Source organism: Panthera uncia, chromosome D4, assembly GCF_023721935.1.
Source record: "Panthera uncia isolate 11264 chromosome D4, Puncia_PCG_1.0, whole genome shotgun sequence".
NCBI lineage: Eukaryota > Metazoa > Chordata > Mammalia > Carnivora > Felidae > Panthera > Panthera uncia.
The window spans coordinates 39,488,190-39,512,736 of NC_064807.1; the positions used below are offsets into that span (position 1 = coordinate 39,488,190).

General features: G+C 41.9%; 1 pseudogene; it reads right to left on the reverse strand.

The window, feature by feature from the left end:
- Positions 1 to 17,332: 17,332 nt before the first annotated feature.
- On the reverse strand, positions 17,333 to 17,866 carry LOC125925857 (ras-related C3 botulinum toxin substrate 1-like; annotated as a pseudogene).
- Positions 17,867 to 24,547: the final 6,681 nt, after the last annotated feature.

Consider the following 24,547-nt stretch of genomic DNA (forward strand, 5'->3'; position numbering starts at 1 on the left):
CGTCAGGCTCTGGGCTGATGGCTCAGAGCCTGGAGCCTGTTTCGGATTCTGGGTCTCCCTCTCTCTCTGCCCCTCCCCTGTTCATGCTCTGTCTCTCTCTGTCCCAAAAATAAATAAAAAACGTTGAAAAAAATTAAAAAAAAAAAAAAAAGAATAAAGATTTGGGCTGATTTTTTGTAATCTTATTTTATTCTATTTTCTTTGATGAAGTTTTGTCTCTAACCCAAGTATAACCTACAATCAACTCAAATGCATGTTTTTTGATGCTTCTCACTTCATCTTCCTAGCCATTTTTTAAGTCTAACAATAAAAGAAATTTTAAAAACCTAAAAAGTAAAATCTCTGTAAAAACAAAGCTTAATTGGAAGACAAGAGACATGATGCTCGGTTACAGAAACTAAAACTGAAGAATTTTCTTTGAAGTAGAAAATAGCTTTTTGTCTCCCATAAAACTGATAGACACCACTTTTCAGGTACCTTTCATATAAAATCTTTGTCCTCTACCTTAAATAGAAAACTTGATCTAGGGGCACCTGAGTGGCTCAGTCGGTTAAGCGTACAACTTCAGCTCAGGTCATGATCTTGCCATTGGTGAGTTCGAGCCCCACATGGGGCTCTGTGCTAACAGCTCAGAGCCTGGAGCCTGCTTCGGATTCTGAGTGTCCCTCTCTGTCTGCCCCTCCCCCGCTCACACTCTGTCTCTCAAAAATGAATAAACATTAAAAAAATTTTTTTAATTTAGAAAACTTGATCTAAGCTCTTATCCCATAAAATTCTTAAAGCGAAGATCTCTGACCTGATCTTGAATGAAGAATGTAAAATTTTATGCTAGAGAGCCTAGCTCTGCTATAGTCTCCTTTTTATGAATTTTTAACGCAGCCAGTCAAGGGAAGGTATGCGTGAATTATTTTTGAAGCTTCTGCTATATCACAGTTGAGATTTAAAAAAGAAAAGAGGGGCGTCTGGGTGGCTCAGTCGGTTGGGCGTCCGACTTCAGCTCAGGTCACGATCTCGCGGTCCATGAGTTCGAGCCCCGCATCGGGCTCTGGGCTGACAGCTCAGAGCCTGGAGCCTGCTTCCGATTCTGTGCCTCCCTCTCTCTCTGTCCCTCCCCTGTCCATGCTCTGTCTCTCTCTGTCTCAAAAATAAATAAACGTTAAAAAAAAAATGTTTTAAAAAATAAATAAATAAAAAAGAAAAGAAAGCTACCATATCCTCTAGGCCCAACTTCCCCAGACGAAATTGAAAGTCCTGAGAATTTTTCTTCTTCTGATCCCCATTTCACCACCACAGAGCTGTTCGTGTGCCTCAACGCCTGTCACGTTTCTTAGGAGTCCTGATCACACTCTCTCTCCCAAACTCTGGGATTTTCTTAACTCATGATTTATTCTGCCACCTGTATTCATTCAGCAAACGTCTATTGTAGCCTACGTTGAGCAAAGCACCCTGCTGAACCTGTAGGTGTAATAAGGGGCTTGAATCAGGATGATTTACTCACTAGTGACTAGTAGTCACCAGGTACGGACAGGGCAGATCCGTGTTTTGTGGGCCTAAAATGTATAAAGATTTAGCAAAAGAGGAATTGGGGGCACAAAATCAGAAATATAAAATTAGATATGAGTATTTAGAATGGGAAAGTAAATAATTTTCAATGCTAGAGGCATGGAGATTCAGATCCCTGTCTTCTGATATCTCTTTGGGCAATTTATCAGAAATGCTTTCACAGAAATGCTTCTGGGTTGCAATGCGGCTTTCCCTGCACACTTGGAAACACACTACAACTGTCAGCAGCTCCCAGCTGAGAGCAGCCCGAGCACGTGAGGGACCCAGAAGTTGAAATCTCATTAGCTTTGTGGTGTAAACATTAATCTGCCTCCGGGCGCACACACCTTGCAAATTCTCCAAAAGTAAGTTCCAAGTAGCAAGAGAGCTTGAAGAGGATTGACTTCGGTGTCGTCGGGGAAGGCATCCTAGGGCAGTTAATGCTTAAGAAAACCCAGCAAAGAGAAGAGTACAAAATGGAAGAGGAACTAGGATTTCAGACCAGTTGAGAAATTTGGAGTTTACAAAGCACCACCCCAATTCCATTCTGAAATACTGTCTTAATTGTTGTCTTTCTCCTGGTTTTGTCTCTCCTGTGATGTTAAAGATAGCATAGTCTCTTTCTTTCATGCTTTAGATTCACTGTTTCCAACTGCTTTTTTTATCTTTTCAGTTGAATGTCTACTCTTAAATGCCAAAAGATCAAAACTGAACACCAGAGCTCATTAATACCCAGTTTGAAAAAAAAAAATTGTATGTCTAGGGGGACCTTGGTGCCTCAGTCAGTTAAGCGTCCGACCGGCTCAGCTCATGATCTCACGGTTCGTGAGTTCAAGCCCCACGTCGGGCTCTGTGCTGACAGCTCGGAGCCTGGAGCCTGCTTTGGATTCTGTCTCCCTCTCTCTCTGCCCCTCCCCCACTAGTGCTATGTCTCTCTCTCTCTCTCTCAAAAATAAATAAACATTAAAAAACTAAAAAAAAATTGTGTGTCTAATGGTAAAATTCTAGATAGGGACATGCTCTAACCAACAAAGATGAACACTCTCTCATAAAACGGAATTTTTATGGATGAAGTCCATACTGTCATGGAGACAGAGGTTCCGGTAGACGTACTCTGCTCCTTGTGATAACTTGCTCTTCATTCTCTTCCTTCCCTGGGAACTGTAGGATCCCATACCTCTCCTGACCCCACCCCAAAAGTTGTCTTGACACTTTTCTCATCCCATGCTGACTGCCCTCTGGAGGATCTTATCCACTGCACACGTAAACTGTCATCTAAGAGTAGAATTCCCAAGCCTGCCTCTCCAGGCAGACCTCCTCCCCAGCTCCAAACCTGTGCTCTGTCAGCCATCTTGACACCTCCTCCCACGCTTCATATAGCATGTTAAACCCTTCCCATTCGGATTGTCAGGACACTCAAGAGTCATCGTTGACTCACTGCTGCCCCACAATCCCACATTTAATCAATCCCGGAGTCCTGTCACTTCACCTTTGTCATGCTTCTTCTCTCCACCCACCTAGAATCTGGATAGTAGCATCTCATCATTTCTAACTTGAATTTTCAGCTGATCTCACTCGATCCAATTCTTTGGCTCATCAATGGACCCTTCACATCAGGTTGGTAGATTGGCATAGGGTGGACAGCCAGGGTCCAACATGGGTTCAAACAGAATCTCGGCTTCCCTGCTTTGTGACTCCTAGCAAGTCACTTAATACAACTAAACTGCAATTTCTTCATATAGAAAGGCAATTATTAAGTCATACAGATGTTATAAGGAACATAAGAGTAATCTACATAAAATATCTATTACACAGATATGCTTATTACATTTTACCTGGTACTATAATAACTCTTATCAAAGTTATGATCTAGGGGCGCCTGGGTGGCTCAGTTGGTTGGCCATCCAAGTTTGGCTCAGGTCATGATCTCGTAGTTTCCGGGTTCGAGCCCTACGTGGGGATCTGTGCTGACAGCTCAGGGCCTGCAGCCGCTTCAGATTCTGTGTCTCCCTCTCTCTCTCTGCCCCTCCCCCGCTTGTGTAGTCTCTCTTTCTCAAAAATAGAGAAAAACATTCAAAAAAATTTTTGTAAGCTGTGATCTAAAAATACAAGGTCGGTCACATGCTAGAATTACTAGTATGAATAATATCTAGGCCTTGTCTACTTTGGGGTACGTGGGAGACTGCTTCCTGGCCACCTTCCAGTTAATGGGACCATGTGACTAGCTCTAGCAAATGGGCCAAAATATAGACATTTAAATATGAGATTTTGATGTGTCTCTCAAAGTGACTACAGAAAAGAGCCCCCACACCACTTTGCAAAGGGCACATAGTATGAGCAATTCAGATTCAGTAGGCTTCTTAACTTAATCAAAGCTTTGTGTCTTGATCACATTTATATTATTCATGTTAGTAAATGCAAAATCTAAAGGGAAAAAGAAAGTGCAACACTTTACATGGTTTGCTTTCCTGTCCTTGGGGTGTGTGTGTGTGTGTGTGTGTGTGTATTACATTTTCTTTTGATGTTGTTTTTGTTTCGTGTGCCAAAGCCCTGGAGACTTGCTAACTTCGAAGATGGGATGAAACTTGGCCCATCAGCCATTTTACCTTCCACATCTCTTCCCCCAAGTGAGCTATTCCTCTGGAGAGTTCCTGGCTTCAGCGACTTAGCAACTTGAGTGAAACAGTAACAAACACAAAGTAATGTGTGGAGAGAATAAATCTTTGCAGATATGAATCTGCCTCTTACTGTGACTGGGGCCTCAGGAGAAATTGAAACAGGACACTGATCTTTGGCTTCTCCACAGCTTGTGGAAGGAAGATAAGGAGATTTACTGGCAAAGCCATCTCCCTCACCAGGTTGTGAGCACCTCAAGGACTTAGCAGGCATTTTATTGATGTCTGTCTCAACAGCACCCAGCAGTGTGAAGGATTAAAGGATGATGAACTCTGCCCCCAAATTGTTTGTGATCTAGTGGAAACATTAAACTGGTAAATGAATAGCCAAAATACAGCCCAGAGAGTATAAACTACCTACAAAAAAGTGCTGGGATTTCAAAGAAGGAAGCAATTCCATCCAGCTGAATGGGCAAGAAATCTTTACTAAGGAAGTAGCTTTAAGAGAAGTAGAAGAGAGGGGCACCTGGGTGGCTCAGTTGGTTGAGCATCCAACTTCGGCTCAGGTCATGATCTCAATGGTTCTTGAGTTCGAGCCCCATGTTGGGTTCTGTGTTGACAGCTTAGGGCCTGGAGCCTGCTTCGGATTCTGTGTCTCCCCATCTCTTTACTTCTCCCCCACTCACGCTCTGTCTGTCTCTTTCAAAAATAAATAAATGTCAAAAAATTTTTTAAAAAAAAGAGAGAAGTAGAAGAGGAAGGGCAGAAGTGGGGGCAGGAAATGCCAGGCAGGAGAACAACTAGTAAAAAATTAAAAAAGGTGACATTCTTTATCTTAATCACTAGCACCAGAATAGAAGACAACATTCTTTGTTTAGACAAATACTTGAATAAGCTGCTAGAATTATAGTTCCTAGGTGACTACATGGCCAGAGCAAATATCCTGATCCCTACACCATGCTGGGTAAGATTCTGACACATAGCCAGGTTGGGGAATCAATGCCCTGAGCCATACACCTTCCTTTATTATTCTGGAATACACTAAGCATTTTAGGAAATGGCAAGGAGTTCAGAGGGGCTAAGATGCTGGGATTGCCTAAGTATGTCATGGAAGATAGCCTAAAAATAGAAGTTGGGGGTCATATCATAAAGTACAAAATGCTGTCTTATCAAATATGAAGTTTATTCTGATATACTCAGACCATTCTGATAGCCCAGACCATGACTCTTTTCAGTAATGCTCCCACTATCCTCTTGGGGTTTTTTTACATTTTTTTTTTTTAAGAGAAAGTGATTGAGAACAGGGGAGAGGAGCAAAGGGAGAGTGGGGTGGGGGGAAGAGGCAAAGAGAGAGAATCCCGAGCAGGCTCCACGCTTAGCACAGAGCCCGTCCCAGGGCTCAGTCCCACGACCATGGGATCACAACCTGAGCCAAATCAAGAATCGGATGCTCAAAAAGAAAAAAAAAAGAAAAAAAAAAAAAGGAATTGGATGCTCACCCAACTAAGCCACCCACCTTTTTTTTTAAATTTATTTATTTTGAGAGAGAGAGAGAGAGCAGGGGAGGGGCAGAGAGAGGATCACAAGAAGGCACCGCGTTGTCAGCACAGAGCCTGATGCAGGGCTCGAACCCATGAACCGTGAGATCATGACCTGAGCCAAAATCAAGAGTTAGACGCTTAACTGACTGAGCCACCCAGTCGCCCCTTTTAAGACAGATTCTATGTGCACTTTACTCAGTTACACTCAGTGGTAACATTTTACAAAACTAGAGTATAGAACCATATCCAGGATGTTGGCATTGGTAGAATTCACTGATCTTATTCAGCTGGTCCTCGTTTCATTTGTACTCGCAGATGTTGGTTTATTTTGTTACATACAGTGCTGTCACACGTGTAAGTTTGTGGGTACACCACCACACTCAGTTGAGCAGTTAGCCCCAACACCACAGAGATACCTTGTGTTGTCCCTTGATAACTACACCCACCTCCCTCCGATGGCCCATTACCCCCAACCTTCATCCCTAACCCCAGACAACCAATAATCTGTCCTCCATTTCTAAAATGTTGTCATTCCAAAAATGTTATATGAGTGGGATTATATAGGATCCATTTTGGAGGGTTGGCTTTTTTCATTGAGCATCATTTCCTCATGATTCATCCAACTTCTTGCACGTACCCATCGATTGTTCTGTTATTGCTAAGTAGTATTCCAGGGAATATATGTTCTACAGTTGGTTTAACCGTTCATCTGTTGAAGAACATCCAGTTTGGGCTATTACAAATAAAGCTGCGATGACCATTCATGCACAGGTCTTTGTGTGAACATGAGTTATCATTTCTCTGGGGTAAAGGCCAAAGAGTGCAATTGTTGGGTCATGCCGATATTGGACATTTAGTTTTATAAGAAACAGCAGCTGTGGGGCACTTGGGTGGCTCAGTCGGTTGAGCGTCCAACTTCGGCTCAGGTCATGATCTTGCAGTTTGTGAGGTCGAGCCCTGCGTCGGGCTCTGTGCTGACAGCTTAGAGCCTGGAGCCTGCTTCAGATTCTGTGTCTCCCTCTCTCTGCCCTTTCCCCGCTCATGCTCTGTCTCCGTCTCTCAAAAATGAATAAACATTAAAAACATTTTTAAAAGAAACAGCAGCTGTGCCATTTTACATTACCATGAGACATGTATGAGTGATCTAGTTTCTTCACACCCTCACCAGCATTTTAGTTGTCTCCATTTTTTATGTCAGTCATTCTGATAGGTATTTACCATTAAAAACAAAACCACAGGTCCAAAATGTTGTCATTTAGGTTAAGGCCGCACCTAAGTTGATAAACCAAGACTTAATATCTACCCTAACTAGAGTTCAAACCCCCCAGGAATGTAGCCTTTAACCAGTCAACGTGGGAACTTCCTGGTCACCACTATTTACTGACAGACCCCTTAGAGGGGAGACCTTGCTAAAACAATGAATTCTTTTCTCCGCTCGGTCTCTACCTTTAAAAACCTTTCCTTGGGGTGCCTGGGTGGCTCAGTCAGTTAAGGGGCCGACTTCAGCTCAGGTCATGATCTCGTGGTCCGTGAGTTCAAGCCCCACGTCGGGCTCTGTGCTGACAGCTCAGAGCCTGGAGCCTGTTTCAGATTCTGTGTCTCCCTCTCTCTGCCCCTCCCCTGTTCATGCTCTGTCTCTCCCTGTCTCAAAAATAAATAAAACGTTAAAAAAATAAAATAAAAACCTTTCCTTTTCTGTAGCCCTTTGGACTAGCTTTTATCTGCTAGATGAGATGTTGCCTGATTCGTATATCGATTAATATAGCTAATCACATCCTTGAATTTTATTTGGTTGAATTTTTGCTACTTAATCATAAATCATTGTAGTTTTTACTTGTATTCTCCTAATGGTAGTGATGTTGAACATGTTTTCATGGGTCTATTTGCCCTCTATATATCCTATTTGGTGAAATATCTGTTCATGCCTTTGCCCATTTCCTAGCTGGGTTGTTTGTATCTTTACTCTTGGGTTCTGAGAGTATCTTAAATACTGTCTTTTGTTGGATATGTGGTTTGCAAATAGTTTTTCCCATTCTATAGCCTGTCTTTTCACCCTCTTCACATGGGCATTCACAGAACAGAATTTTTCATTTTGATGAGTTCTTATTGTGCAGTTTTTCCTTTCATGAATCATCTAAGAAAACTTTAGTTTTCTAAACTCTAGTCTAGTCCTAGATCCTGAACTTTTTTCTTGTTTTTTTTTTTTTAATGTTTATTTATTTTTGAGAGAGACAGAGACAGAATGCGAGTGGGTTAGAGGCAGAGAGGGAGGAAGACACAGAATCTGAAGCAGGCTCCAGGCTCTGAGCTGTTAGCACAGAGCCCTATGTGGGGCTCAAACCCATGAGCTGTGAGATCATGACCTGAGCCAAAGTCAGATGCTCAACCGACTGAGCCACCCAGGTGCCCCTAGAAATATTTACTTTAAAAGCACTTTATAAAAAAAACCGAAACCAAAAAACAGAAGTGATTTAGATGAAAAGCTCCAAGGTGTATGGTTTCAGATAGGTGTTATTGCTATCTATACCTTCACCCCCATTTATTAAGCCATTTTAAGTAATTTCAAGTTCATTAATTTACAATGACGTATTGAGCCCAAAGAGTTCCATTTTTTGACCACGGATGTTCCATAGTTCCAACCTGCTTGTTGAAAATGCTATCCTTCCTCCATTGAATTGCTATTGTACCTTTTCACTTGTCAGTTGAATATATTTGTGTGGGTCTGTTTCTGGGTTCTCTCTCTTGTTGCCTCTGTACCAATCACTATCACATTGTCTTGATTACTGCGGATATATAGTAAGCCTTAAGAAGGGTAATTCCTCCCCCGTGATCTTTCTTGTCAAGAATGTTTTAGCTATTTGGGGGCCTATGCCTTTCCACAAATTTTGGGATAACCTCATCTCTATCTCCAAAAAGCTTGATAGGATTTTGATAGGAATTACATTAAATTTATAGATAATCTGAGGAGAATTAACATCTTTACCATGGTGACACCGCCAACCCATAACACAGTACGTCTCCATTTTTGGGGAATGTTCTTTGACTTTTTTTTTAATTTTTTTTTTTAACATTTGGTTATTTTTGAGACAGAGAGAGACAGAGCATGAACGGGGGAGGGTCAGAGAGAGAGGGAGATGCAGAATCAGAAGCAGACTCCAGGCTCTGAGCCATCAGCCCAGAGCCCGACGCGGGGCTCATACTCACGGACCGCGAGATCGTGACCTGAGCCGAAGTCGGACGCTTAACCGACTGAGCTGCCCAGGCGCCCCTCTTTTATTTTTTTAATCAATCAAAATTTTGTAATTTTCAGCATACAGATCTTGTACACATTTTGATAAGTGTATTCCTAAATAATCTGTTTTCTCTGGAGCAATTGTAAATGGTTTTGCATTTTCAATTTTGGTGTCTGCCTTTTCATTGTTAGCATGTACAAATACTTCTGAGAGATCTGTGTTGATCTTGTATCCTATGACCTTGCGGAACTCACTCATTAGTTCTAGGAATTTTTTTGTAGAATCCTTGGAATTTTCTGCATAGATGACCATGTCATCTGCAAATAGAAATAGGTTTATTTCTTCTTTTCTATCCTGTATGTCTTTTATTTGTTTGTCTTGCTTACTGTAGTGACCAGAACTTCCAGTACTGTGCAGAATACGAGTGGTGAGAGCTGACATACTGCTTTGTTCCCAATCTTAGAAGGAAAGCATTCAGCCTTTCACCATGAAATATGATCTTAGCTGTGGGCTTTTGTAGATGCTCTTTATCATTTGGAGGTAATTCCCCTTTGGGGCGCCTGGGTGGCTCAGTTGGTTAAGCATCTAACTCTTGATTTCTGCTCAGGTCATGATCCTGGGGTCGTGGGATCCAGTCCCACATCAAGCTCTGCACTGAGCATGGAACCTGCTTAAGATTCTCTCTCTGTCTCTCTCGTTCCCTCTGCACCTCTCCCCACTTGCACTCTCCCCCACCCCCCCTCTCTCAAATAAAAAAACTTTTTCTTTAAAGATGGGACTGAATGATAAAGTTATGAGTCACTCAAGAGACTTCACTTTCACATTATATTATCTGTGATATATTTATATTATTTACGTAGGCATATATTATTTTCATATCTTGAGAAAACACTTTTCAGGGGCCCTTGGGTAGCTCAGTCGGTTGAGCATCCAACTTTGACTCAGGTCATGATCTCACAATTCATGAGTTCGAGACCCTAGTTGGGCTAGCAGAGGCTACTTCAGATCCTCTGTCCCCATCTCTCTCTCTGTCCCTCCCCCGCTCATGGTAACTTTCTCAAAAATAAATAACAGGGCCCCCGGCTGCCTCAGTCCATTAAGCGTCTGACTTCAGCTCAGGTCAGGAGCTCATGCTTTGTGAGTTCAAGCCCCACATTGGGCTCTTCACTTTCAGCACAGAGCCCACTTTGGATCCGCTGTCTGCCTGTCTTTCTGCTCCTCCCCAGTTTGCATTTTATCTCTGTCAAAAATAAATAAACAACAACAACAAAAATTAATCAAAATATAAAACATTAAAAAATACTTTTCAAACATACATTTGAAGATTAATTTTTAAAAGAAATGACCTTGATCCCTGTGACCTTCCCCATCACTTGCCCTTGTCATACACACTCATCAACAAACACAAAAATACACAGACATTGCAGCTTCAACGGAGCAGTTCCATTATTTATGCCAATCTCAGAGATAAAAGAAAGCAACTTCTGCTTCTCAACAAGATGGAGTAACAAGGCTCAGATTTATCTATCTGCCTGAAATGACAACAAAACAGTGTGCATAGTAATTGTGGGTGGAAGCAATCTCCTTCAGACATTGTACATCAGGCAGTGCAGGATAACAGTGACTGAGAGATAGGACACAAACCCAATAAGTCTGATCACTACCCATATTTACTGCCCGGAAAGAGTTTCCATGCTGTAGCTTAGGTGGGCAGAGATTAGATAAAGCCCAATAGTCCCCCTGAATGGAGGAAGCAAATGAAATCCCAGGGAGACAGAGGGAGCTCACAGGGCAGTCTTAGAGAAGGGAGAGTGGCAGAGAGAAATCTGGAAATCTGCAGGAGATTCCCCCTTGAGTCTCGGCTAATGAATCATCAGCACATCAGTGATTAGAAGTAACGATCCTAGGAGATCATGCAGTGCCAGTAAGAGTTAATAGTCCACCAGAAGGAGTGGGAAATAGCATAATTTATAGGACATCAAGTAGAACACTCAGAAGGGAATTGCCTTAGTAGTGAGCCAAAATTAGCCCTTGACCAAATGCTGCTCTGATCCTCCTTAACCAAGCTTAAAAGCAAGACCCAGAAGTAAACCAATGTTTCCAAGTAACTTAACGGTTGTCCCAGAATAAAGCTCAACAGTATTTATAAAAATCCGAAAATATATAGCACTCAACAAGATTAAAGATACAAGGTCTGACATTCAACTGAAGATTATCAGGCATGCAGAGAAGTAGGAAAAAATGACCTGTATGAGAAGAAAAAAAAAACCAACCAATAGAAACAGATTCAGAACTGACATATATGAAAGAATGAATAAATAAGAACACTAAAACAATAATTATGATATTCCATATGTCCAAGAAAGTAAAGACCAAGCATATTAAACAGACACATTAGGAACCCCTGGCTCGTTCAGTTGGTTAAGTGTCTGACTTCGGTTCGGCTCAGGTCCTGATCTCACGGTTCCTGGGTTCGAGTCCCATGTCGGGCTCTGTGCTGACAGCTCAGAGCCTGGAGCCTGCTTTGGATTTTCTGTCTCCCTCCCTCTCTCTCTGTCCTCCCCCACTCACACACACACACACACACACACACACACTCTCTCTCTCTCTCTCTCTTAAAAAATAAGTAAACATTAAAAAATTTTAAAACCAAAAGAAACGAACAAACAAAAGCACATTAAAGAGGCACCTGGGTGGCTCAGTCGGTTAAGCATCTGACTTTGGCTCAGGTCATGATCTCATGGATCATTAGTTCAAGCCCCACATCAAGCTCTCTGCTGTCAGTGTAGAGCCCACTTTGGATCCTCTGTCCCTCTCTCTCCCTGCCCCTTCCCTGTTTGCACGCACTCTGTCTCTCAAAAATGAACATTAAAAAAAAAAATTAAAGACATAACAAAAGACACAACATGAACTTCTAAAGGTGAAAAATGCAATGTTTGAGATGAAAACTACTCTAAATAGTAGTAATAGTAGATTAGATACTGCAGAATATATTCATGAATTTGAAGATACAGCAACAGAAATAATCCAGAATAAACACAAAAATAAAAAGACAAAAAGTAAATAAATAGAGCATTAGTGAGCTGTGGGATAACTTCAAGCACCCTAAAATATGTATAAGGGAGTCACTCAAAGAGAGGAAATGGAGGGGAGAATAGAAAAAAATACTTGAAGAAATTACCAAAATTTTTCCAAAGTTAGTGAAAAGTATAAACCCACAGATCCAAGAAGTTTAACCATCGCCCATCACAAAAATAACAAACCTTTCGTGGTTTAACTGAATAAGACAGATATCCTCTACTTCCAGAAGCTTAATGTATTAATTATTTATCACTAATTACCAAATCATCCCAGAATTTAGTGGCATAAAACAATAATAGTTTATTTTCTCTCACAATTCTATGAGTCAGGAACTCAGAAGGAGCTCACGAGGCAGCTGTGGTTCGGTGTCCCATGAGGTTATAATCAGATGAGAGCTGGGCGGAATTATCTGAAACCTTGACAGGGTTCACTCACATGACTGGCAAGTCAATGTTGACTATTCGGGAGCCTCAGTTCCTCAGTTCCTCAGTTCCTGCCCTCTCCTCAAGGCTATTTGAGTGTCCTTGTCACATGGGGGCTGGCTTTCTGCTAAGCCAGTGGTCCAAGAGATTCAGGCAGAAGACACAATGCCTGCTACTACCCAGCCTCAGAAGTCACATACATCGCTTTTGCATTTAGTCTGTTAGTCAAATAGGGCCAGCGCTGATTCAGTGTGAGAGGGACAAAGTAAGATTGAACCAAAAGGCGAAGATCACTGGGAGCCATTTTGGAGTTGGCTACTGGACTCAACATTTAAGAAAATTAAAATTACCAGAAGAGAAATGATGAGCAAAGAATCATATAATGCAAGCATTCACTAAAACTTTCCTTTAAATAATAAATGCTTAATACTTTAAAGACATGATTCCATTTAAAAAATTGACTAACTTGGAAAACATCTGTTGCATAAAGCAAAGCACGCCTGTAACTGACCACGGCGACACTATATCCTTCCATGAATGACCTCAAACCCTAGGATACACTTACCTTTGGGTTGCTATTTTCTGAATTGTTTCACCATGCAACTTCATCCAGGGATCTATAGAAGCAAAATGTCACAAATTACGGATTATATTTCAGTTTACTTGTGTGTTTCTTTCCTTGTAGCAAGATTGGTGTTTAATTATGGGAGGGAACTCTACTACAGGCAGCTGCTATGGTCTCAATGTTTATGTCTCCTCAAAATTCTATGTTGAAATCCTAATACCCAGTGGGATGGTGTTAGGAAGGGGTTGCCTTTGAGAGGAGGAACTTTCACAAATGAGCTTAGTGCATTTATAAAAGAGGCTCTACGAGGTCACTTGCCCTGTCCACCATGTGAGTATATAACGAAAGTCAACAGTCCAAAGGCGACCCTCACCCAACCATGCTGTCATCTTGATCTCAGACTTCCAGCTTCCAGAACTGTGAGGAATGAATTTCTGCTGTTTATAGCCACCAGTCTGTGGTATTTTGTTGTAGCAGCCCCGACAGACCAAGACAGAAGCCTTCGACTGTCTTCAATTTCAATACACTCACACTGCTAAAGCATATGCCTGGATTTAGTCTTCCTACTTCAGCTGGCCAATGATAATTTCAAGTTCTCACATGATGATGTCATCTAAATATCCATCGATGGGTGAATGGATAAAGAAGAGGTGGTTTATATATACAATGGAGTATTACTTGGCTATCAAAAAGAATGAAATCTTGCCATTTGCAACTATGTGGATGGAACTGGAGGGTATTATGCTAAGTGAAAGTAGTCAGAGAAAGACAAAAATCATATGACTTCACTCATATGAGGACTTTAAGAGACAAAAGAGATGAACATAAGGGAAGGGAAACAAAAATAATATAAAAAGAGGGAGGGGGACAAAACAGAAGAGACTCATAAATATGGAGAACAAACTGAGGGTCACTGGAGGGATTGTGGGAAGGGGGATGGACTAAACGGGTAAGAGGCACGAAGGAATCTACTCCTGAAATCATTGTTGCACTACATGCTAACTAATTTGGATGTAAATTTAAAAAAATAATAAATAAAATTTTTTAAAAAAAGAAAAAAATCCCTGAATATTATTTAAAATGTTTAGTGCCACTTCAATTTATGTCTGTAATTAAGGCTTAGAATGACCGTGGTATCTAGACGAGTCTTTTCAGTTAAGTGTTTTGATCTTCCCTCTGACCCACACACTCACAAAATTCCAGCAAAACTGCAAACTCTTAACTAGGAAACATGGAATGCTATACACCCATACATATGACTCACCCATACTTACACATTCATTTTGCAGTTCTTAGATTTTTACACAGATTTGTTGAATGGAATTTGGAATAGTTGGAGAAAAGCATCGTTCTGAGCCATCTCTTAAAAAGAAGAAAAAGCACAACCATCACCCTGCAGGACAAGGCATTTGGCTGATAAATTGGATTGACTCTCCCTCTCTAAACAGAGTTCAGGGCTCATTACAAAAGGCAAGGCAGTATGTTTTGTCTGTTTTGCATGAAATCGAGCCTGCTTTGACATCCCAAGGGAGGCAGTGATTGGCTTTATATACACAGTCAGGGCCAAGTGTGGTGGCCAGCATGGTGGCAGGTGCAGTGGCAGACAAAGGAAAGTGAAGCTCAGTCCCTTGACCTCAAGGCTCTTGAACACTGATGGGAATCCAAGAGGCAAGACGGGGAGGAGAAAAGCCCAGGGGACCCTCTCCTAAATGTACATTTGGGTGTAGCTATAGACTACACGGATAATCTGAAAATAGCTGGAGTTAAAGCAATACAAATTATTACTAAAGGACGGCATTTTTAAAAACGTTTTCTTCATTTTTGAGAAAGAGAGAGCATGAGAAGGGGAGGGGCAGATAGAGAGGGGCACAGAGGATCTGAAGTGGGCTCTACGCTGACAACTGAACTCCCAGACCATGACATCATGACCTGAGCTGAAGTTGGATGCTCAACCGATTGAGCCACCCAGGCACCCCTACAAGATGTCATTCTAAAGGTAAGGACAACCAAGCCAAGGTGGAAGTTTGTCACAAGTCCCAACAGGTTCCCTGATGGAGCCGTGAAATTCTTCCCAGTAGCTTGCTTGATGTAACTTACAATTACTCGGTTGTAAGTTACAGCTTGTAACTTGTAAGATATAACTTACAATTGTTTTTTGCAGGAGGACAGGCACCGGGATCTAGTGTCCATTAGAGAGCTAGATGGGCTCCCGGGATTCTGGGAAGACTTGGGGGTGGGCATTAGGGTTTGTCAACAATATGATTTCACAGAAGGAATGTATGACTAACAATTTTCATCACACCCTTTAGAGGCACACACTGTGTCAGAGGACAACACTGTCCTGAATACTTTACTGTCTTTTCCCAGAAGAAAACAAAGATGGGGCTGCCTTCTGGTGTCTCCTCTTTCCCAGCTCCTGCACGTTATGTCCTTAAAATTGCTTTGCAAGTACAAGATGGTCTCATGAATATAGGAGAGTTGGCCATGGCCAGGAAGTCAGCAACTGAAGCTTCAACACTTCCCTTTCTAACACCAAATGTACAATTCTCTATTCAGCCTTCAAGAGCCTCTGTAATCTGACCTTACTACCTCCTCAGATGCATTTCCCACTACCTTGAACACTCCAAGTCCAACCCGGGAGTTCCCACCCAAATTGTCCCTTCTCCTGGAAACCCTTCCCCGCACTATTCCCTACTCCCTTCGGCTGCCTTTAATCAATAACACAGATACTTGTGTTCTAGAGAACACATCAGTCAGCTGTCCAGTGTTTCTCCAAACCCATTTTATGAACTGATGTTTGGGGAGAGCTATGGTTGATCCATTCATCCATTCATCCATTCAGCTGTGGTTCATAGGGCCTCACCTGGGCCAGGCACTGTGCGAAGCGCCACCCTGCCTGAGAGCGGTTCCCCATCACAATAACCCTTCGTGGTGCCCTGATCCTCGTGTTTTCCCTTTTAGTGTTACATGTTATAAATGGACTCCGATGATTTGTAGAAAAAGGAGACTAAAACAATAATGTAAAATTAAACACAAGTCCTATTTTCTTCATGAAGCTAAAGGTAATCAATTATTGGACCATGAGGGAATCTCATAGATCACCTAGTTCACGGCTCTCAATGCCCATGTTCTGATTTGTCATTTCTTTCTTTATTAAGGCCCGCAGATGATTGGGACACCCAGCCACAGTTGTGAAGCAGTAACTCGTTCCAATTATGTCATTTTCTGAGCAACTGGAAAGAAAGAGATGACATAACATTTGCTGAATGCCAACCATGCTGCTACTTGCCTACCTACCTTATGTAATAATGGGTAAACTGAAAGCAAGGATGTCCAGGAATTTACTCAAAGTGACATAGCTAGGTCATGGCAGACCTAACATTAGAAACTGTATGCCCTTTTTTTTTCTTTTTTGAGAGACAGAGAGAAAGAGAAAGAGAGCAAGTGGGGGAGGGGCAAAGGGAGAGGGAGAAAGAACCCCAAACAAGCTCCACACCCGGCATGGAGCCCAACACAGGGCTCAGTCCCATGTCTGTGAGATCATGAGCTGAGCCGAAATCAAGAGTTGGATGCTTAACTGACTGAGCCACCCAGGCGCCCCTAGAAACTGTGTGTCTTAAGTCCTAGCCCCAAATTCTTTCCTCTACCTAACTAAAAATAATTTAATTAGTATAAGCCTTTAATATAGATGATCATATTTCATTTTTGCAAAAAAGAAACCATTAAATAGGTACTATTGTTATTACCATTTTATACAAGTGTAGACATTGAAATAAGCATACAGATATAATTAACCTAAAGTCAGTTTGCTAATACATGGCAAAGACAGGACTTGAATTCAGATTTTTTTATCCACTTTAGGGCTAAATTTTAATCGGATGTGACAGTTTGAACTCTTACATTTTATTTTTTTAATTTTTCTTAAGGTTCTTAAGAGAGAGGGCAAGAGTAAGAGAGGGAGAGGCAAAGAGAGAGAGGGAGAGAGAAAATCCCAAGGAGGCTCCATGCCATCAACTCAGAGCCCAAAGTGGGGCTTGATCTCACAATCACAAGATCGTGACCTGAGCCAAGATCAAGATTTGGATGCTGAAGCGACTGAGCCACACAGGCATCCCTGAACTCTTACACTTTAAATAAGCAAAGCCTTAAAATTATCCACTGGTTCAAAATGGTTTTACAGAAAAACTAATCTGTAACAAAATCTAGGCGTGGAGTGTGAAGACATCGCTGGTTTTGAGCAAATTGTACAAAGGGATAAAGGGGGACAGGACAAAAAAAAAGAGAGAGTCTCGGACATTTACAACAGCAGGCATCTTCTCTTCCTCTTCTTGACAGGAGGTGGGAGAGAACCACTGAAGAAGAAGAGCTTTATCAAACACATCTAGAGGCTCACTGTGTGAGAGCCAAGTGCTGCGTGTACTTTAGAGCACAGATGTCTTTGGCCTTGGCTAAACCTCAAAGATAGGCATCAGCAATCAGCCTCTTTGCCTTCAGTTCCTCAGCCTTATCTTCACCACCCCTGAGATCACATTGAGTGCCAACTGGGATGATGGGAGCCTTGAGACAATGGTGGCACACTTTAGGATACCTCTGTACACAGACATTTTCCAAAGATGCAGGACTCACCAGAGAAAAGCCAACTGAGAATACATCCCTTTGAGTAGAGGATGGGGCCGTCATCTGTCATCTTCTTGCCCCGCTGTGTCCACAAGCCCCGATTCGCCAGTTTTGCATCCACCATAACATTGGCAGAACAGTTGTCAAAGATGGTGAGGCTGTGGTCTCCAGAAAATGCATTAGTTGTGTCACCAATCAGTAGGCAAGTTTTACCTATTGCTCCCATCACCACATGCTTAATGGCCGGCATGTAGGCTGCAGCATTGGGGCGCAGGGTGCCAGGGTGCCGTCCAAGCTGCCTTGCCCTCCATGGGCCACCACCCAAACATAAAGACTTTTTATTCCTACATCCTGTGCCCCACACTCAATGGCTTCCTTCACTGAGTACAAGTGTGTAGAACTCATGATCTTTCCTCTACCTGCCTTTGATACTTAAGTGCTGTGTCTACTATAACTTTAGCCCGCAGTTTCATAGCATTATTCTTAAATCCCCACTTGGGCTGCAAGGCAGAGAGAAAAGCACCTGAGTTCTGAAATTAGACAGTCTTGGGGTTTAATCTCTCTTGCCACTTGCTATCTGGGGGAACTTAAGCAATAACAATAATTGCTCACATTTATTGAGTGCTTAGTATGTTCCAGAGACGCTGAGGGTTTAAAAGGTATTAATTCATTTAACCTTCAAGAAAGGAGGTAAATACAATTAACATTCCCATTTTGTGGATGAAGGAATTGAGAGGATCAGTTTTCATATATGTAAAGTGATGACAGCCTCCTCTAACTGGCCAGGTTGTCATGAGGCTTACAAGAGACGTCACATAGGAAGTGCCTACTATCATGCCTGGAACACGGGAGTACTTCTCATGATTTGTTCTCTCCCCTTCACCTCTCTTCCTGGTGCACAAAGACCACATCTCTACTGCTTCTGCTCTCCCCGAGTCTGAGGCACTGGTGAGCAGGTAGCAGGGACATGTAAGTATTATCAATGGTCAATTTGGTAGATTGAAACTCTTCTCGAATTTGACCTTCACCTTGGCTCAGTCAGCTGAGCGTCCAACTCGTGATTTCAGCTCACACCATGATCTCACAGCTCCTGGGATGAAGCCCGGCATTGGGCTCCATGCTGAATGTGGAGCCTGCTTGGGATTCTTTCTCTCCCTCTCTGCCCTCCCCTGCTTGTGCATGCTCTCTCTTTCTCTCTCTCTCTCTCTCTCTCTCTTTCAAAATAAAGAAATAATTTTTTTTTTTTTTTTTTACTTTGGGTAGATTATGGCATTTAATCCTCACAAAAGCCTTAAGGAATTGCATACTAATTTGTCCCCGTTTTCCCGATAAGGTTTTTGAGAAAGACGTCATTTAAGTACATTGGCCAAGGTCACTTGGCCAGCGAGTAAAGAGTGCAGCTTTAAAACTTGAGCCATCTGATTTCAGAGCCCTTGCTTGCAGTCATTTCCTTCAGGTATGCCCTCGTATTTGTGAGGGCTGGAAATACTGTGGCACAATGCTCGTTAGCGCAGTTTGCTTGCTCCAACACAGCTAGCAGAGTTGAAAATCCCCAGGTTCACAGTGGAGCTCTGAGGCCGTAAAAAAAAAAAAAGAAAGATAGGAGAAGCGTTGGCAAAGATCCTCTTTTGCTTTCTCAGCAAAATGCACACGTTTTCACAGTAACTACTCCAGAGGGTATAATTATCCTGTGGTCAGTAGATGGTTTGCTGTTGTTGTTGGAAATGTTTTCGCTTTATAACAAAGACAATACTGATACGTGTCTCATTCACAAGGCATTAGGAGTCCCACAGTGATAGCATCTGGACAGGTGACTGTAATTTTTTCCATTACTTTTTCCATAGTCTTTTTTTTTTTTTTAATATACATCCAAATTAGTTAGCATCTAGTGCAACAATGATTTCAGGAGTAGATTCCTTGGTGCCCCTGACCCATTTAGCCCATCCCCCCTCCCACAACCCCTCCAGTAACCCTCCATTTGTTCTCCATATTTGTGAGTTTCTTCCGTTTTGTCCCCCTCCCTCTTTTTATATTATTTTTGTTTCCCTTCCCTTACGTTCATCTGTTTTGTCTCTTAAAGTCCTCATATGAGTGAAGTCATATGATTTGTGTCTTTCTCTGACTGACTAATTTCACTTAGCATAATACCCTCCAGTTCCACCCACGTAGTTGCAAATGGCAAGATTTCATTCTTTTCGATTGCCGAGTAATACTCCATTGTATATATAAACCACCTCTTCTTTATCCATTCACCCATTGATGGACAATTGGGCTCTTTCCACATTTTGGCTATTGTTGATAGTGCTTCTATAAACATGGGGGTGCATGTGTCCCTTCGAAACAGCACACCTGTATCCCTTGGATAAATGCCCAGTGGTGAAATTGCTGGGTCATAGGGTAGTTCTATTTTTAGTTTTTTGAGGAACCTCCATACTGTTTTCCAGAGTGGCTGCACCAGCTTGCATTCCCAATAAATAAACATTTTTTTAAATTTGATCTTAATTCCTCTTTCATCAAAGATACCAAACATACAGGGGCACCTGGGTGGCTCAGTCCATTGAGCATCTGACTCTTGATTTTGGCTCAGGTCATGATTCCAGGGTTGTGAGATAGAGCCCACATCAGGCTCCATGCTGAAAAGTGGAGCCTGCTTAAGATTCTCTTTCTCTCTCTCTCTCTCTTTCTCTCTCCTTCTGGCCCCTCCCCCGCTTGCACTCTCTCTCTAAAATAAATTTAAAAAAAAAAAAAAAAAAGGTACCAAACATATAGATGCTAACCTTTGCCATTTTCTCCGACTGCCACTACTCAGGCAAAAAATAGCCAGTGAAGCAGCTAACCTTTGCTGGGAATAAGAGCCAGTTGATATGTTCTACCATCGTGTTCTGGATGCAGTTAACTAAGAAAAGATCGTTTAGAGCTGGATAATGACAAGGTCTAAAAAGGATATAACTCAGTGCTTTGTCATCTTGGCAAAAGGAATCACCTGGGAACCTTTTTGAAAATATTGATGCCTGAAAAAGCATACATATATTTTTTTTTAATTTTTTTTTAACGTTTATTTATTTTTCAGACAGAGAGAGACACAGCATGAACGGGGGAGCGGCAGAGAGAGAGGGAAACACAGAATCAGAAGCAGGCTCCAGGCTCTGAGCCATCAGCCCAGAGCCCGACGCGGGGCTTGAAGCCACAGACCGCGAGATCGTGACCTGAGCCGAAGTCGGACGCTTAACCGACTGAGCCACCCAGGCGCCCCATAAAGCATACGTATATTTATTCATGCCTGAATCCACTCCAGAGGTTCTGATTTATTTGGTCTGACATGGGCCCCAGGCACTAAAAATGCTCAAGTTCCTCATATGACTTATATATAGCCACGGTTTCAAATAACTGATTTACCTATATACATGAATGGGAAATCCATTTTAGCCAGTCAAATTATTAGGTGGGGGTGGGAAATCTGTCTCCCCGCATGTGATATCATTTAGGCAGAACAAAATATTGCATCGTGAAATAACCATAGAAGGAAGTTGGGGGAAAAACAATACGGAATAGGACCAGCAAACACATGGCTACGCCTCCCTATATTTACTCAATAAATCAAGAGAGTGTCTGGGTTGTTACAGGAGATAAAGCTTAGTCTTGCACTAAGTATACACATGCTTAAAAAGCTATTGTAAGACAGTATTTACTCAATAAACCTTGATCAAGAACTTATTATGTGCCAGGAATTGGGTTCACTACAAGCAAGAGGAAGATGGGTGGTTCTTGACCTCATGAACTCAGTCTATCAACGAAGAGAGAATGTAGAAGGTGCTTTTGTAGAATATGTGCCTGGTGCTACTGGGACAAGGAGGACAAAGCAACTATCTTATGCCAAGGAGAAAGGAAAGACAAGGAGAGTTGTTAACTGTATTCGATTATAAAGGATTGAGAAGGAGGAATTCACCAGGTGCTCTTCGATGGAAATGGTATTCCACTGAGGGACTAGCATATGCAAATGCAGTGACATAGGAACAGCTGCTATAGGATAGGTCAATAAGCAGTACTATCGGTATGAGTTCTCTTACAATAAGCATGAAAGACTGATGGAAGATTTGAGCCTTTCCATGGCATTTTGGAGTTTAGATGACAATCAGCACTATCTAAGAGAAACTTGTGATGGCAGATATTAAGGGGATGGTCAACCAAGAGAGCGGATGAGAGTACTTGACTTCAGCTCAGGACATGATCTCACTGTGTGTGGGATCGAGCCCCACCTTGGGCTTTGCGCTGACAGCAAGGAGCCTGCTTGAGATTCTCTCCATCTCTCTGCTGTCTCTCTGCCCCTTCCCCCCAAATAAACAAACAAATAAATAAACATTTTTTTAAAATCTCACTTATGATCCACCCTTCTCAGCCTGCTGTTCACCCCTTAGACTATCTTGGTTGCAGACCTCCCAGACAACAACCCCAATCCTTGTTTGCAGTTTTCATCATTGTGTTGAGCCTCGGCCTCAGCGCTCAATCCTGTTTTGCCAGCTGCAAACTTCTCTTGACAGAATCTCTCTCTCCGCCTCGCTGTGTCACCATGGGAAAACAGGGGGAGATCCCCTCCCAAGGTGCCACCCTCACATGGTGACCCCAGCAGGCTGGCTCCAGTTCCTGAAGTAGGTCAGGGAGAAGGAAGAAAGGGAACCGAGTCTGGTGCCCTGCTTTCTGTCTTGGATGATTACGTGGGTGGAGGTGACAAGAGATGATGGCTCCCAGTGGGGAAACACAGGAGGACAGATTGGGGGAGGAAGTTCATGAGTTCAGTTTGAGGTTTGTTAATTTTGAAGTACTTTATATCTCCTTCCTGAAATCTCTACAAAAATCAGATATAAGAACCTGATATATAGCAATCCAGTCTTCCTCTAGGAACACTTCCCTGATGTCCCTTCTTCCCTATTGACTGTTCCTCCCAATTATTTCTGATTTACATTTGTCATCACACGTGCCAAACCTGTATGAGATACTGGGGTGGAGTTTGCTGCTGTCTTTGAACCCCACCATCAGCCAAAGCATGAAACCCATAGCATGTATTATGTTAAGTGTGATGGATATAAATGAAAATTCATTGGACTGATTACTATTAAGAGATCAGAAGTGCAGGGATCCGGTGTGAATGAGGAGAAAAAAGGACACTTTTCTATAGAAGGAAGAAAGGAAAGGTAAATTATAGAGTTGTCCCCAAAAAGCTGACATTGTTTCACAGCCTTTAACAAATGAGGTTAAGGGTTCATGATTCACTTTGATTAGGAAAAGTCCTAAATTGTCTAGTCACACACTTGTGAAACTGAGTCAGAATCAGATTCCTTCTGACCTGCTTTAAATATACGAGCATGATGAATACAGGGCTTACTCCATTATTAGTATTCAACAGGCATTTAATCTTGCATTTAGGAAGCTCCTGGTTAACAGTCACTGAGTGAATGAAGAAAAAAACTTCAGCTTGCCCTGGGCATATGGGCACCAAAGGCAGACAGTTAAAAGATAAACATATTCCAGTTAAGTAGATTTACTTTAACCAACTCCACATGCTTACTTCTCTCATGAACATCCCTAAAAGCTGAGTGTGAACCAGTGTTTTATAACTTACTAAAAGTGTTGAGGAGTAATTTAAATTTTAACAAGATAAAACTCACTAGATGTTAGTAGATCATCTCTTAGTTATATAAACAGATAAAAAACTAGATGCAATAGGACCATCTATTCTGGGAAATATCCATGATAACGTTTTGAATCTCTTTTTGCTTGGACAAACTGGAGGCATAATGTATAATTATTTACAGAGGGATTTTTAAACAAACTTTTCCATATTTTGGCCTTGATTGTTTTGTTCTTAGGGTACTCTTTATTGGGTCCCAGCTCTCCCTGTCATTGGTGCCCTATAGCCAAATAGGGCAGGAATTTAATTTACAAGATAATGAGTGCATATTCAACAGAAAAGTCAACCTACCCACTCTTAGATGCCCTGGTTGCTATTATGGAAACAAGTAAACCCAGATAAAAAAAACTCAGTGATAAGAGTCTCCTTTTACAGCTCCTTCACTGGGCATGGGGCTCTTTTCATGCCTACAAATCACTGTCAAGTGGATTAAACATTGCTCTTCTCTCATTCGGTTCTTAAAATTAAAGTGACTCTTTTTCTTATGACAAAAGCAATGTTTTGCATTATAGAAAAATCTGGAAAAACAGATCAGTAAAGCAAGAAGAGAAAAATACCCTTGATGTCATTGGACTTCTTGCTAATTGGTCGACTGCTGAGACAGGGATAGAGATATACTGCTGACCGACATAGACAAGAAATGTTTGTCAAAAAACACTGGGGACAAGATCCAGCAATGAATGTGCCAGGAACCTAGTCCTGGCTTACATGTCATGGCAGCTATGAGTCCCAAAACCAGTTTCACTGCATACTAGTGGCTAAGAGACATCCAAATGGGTGTCTCTTCTAAACTTTGCAATTTGTGGCATAGAGTAGACACCCAATAAGTGTTCAATGAATAGTAGCCAAAATGTTTGTTTTAGGAGACAATGCACCATTTCTCATAATGTTATCACTGGTCCACATATACTTTTAGTAATAACTCTTCTTCATGGTAATTCTCTTCAGATTTTGTCTCTTATTTCATAATGTCAGGATTATTCATTTTGGAAATGGCCAAAAGTCACTTGTAGCTGACTTTAGAAAATCCTGGGAGGGTCCAAAAAGTTTCAGAGAGCCATACACCAAAAAAGCGGGTCAATTAGACAAGATGGTCTGGTCTAATTAATTTCCTGTGCTTCCAGGATGAATTCTTTTTTTTTTTTTTAACTTTTTAGTGTTTGTTTCTTTTTGAGAGCGAGAGAGCACAAGTGGGGGAGGGGCAGAAAGAGAGGGAGACACAGAATCCAAAGCAGGCTCCAGGCT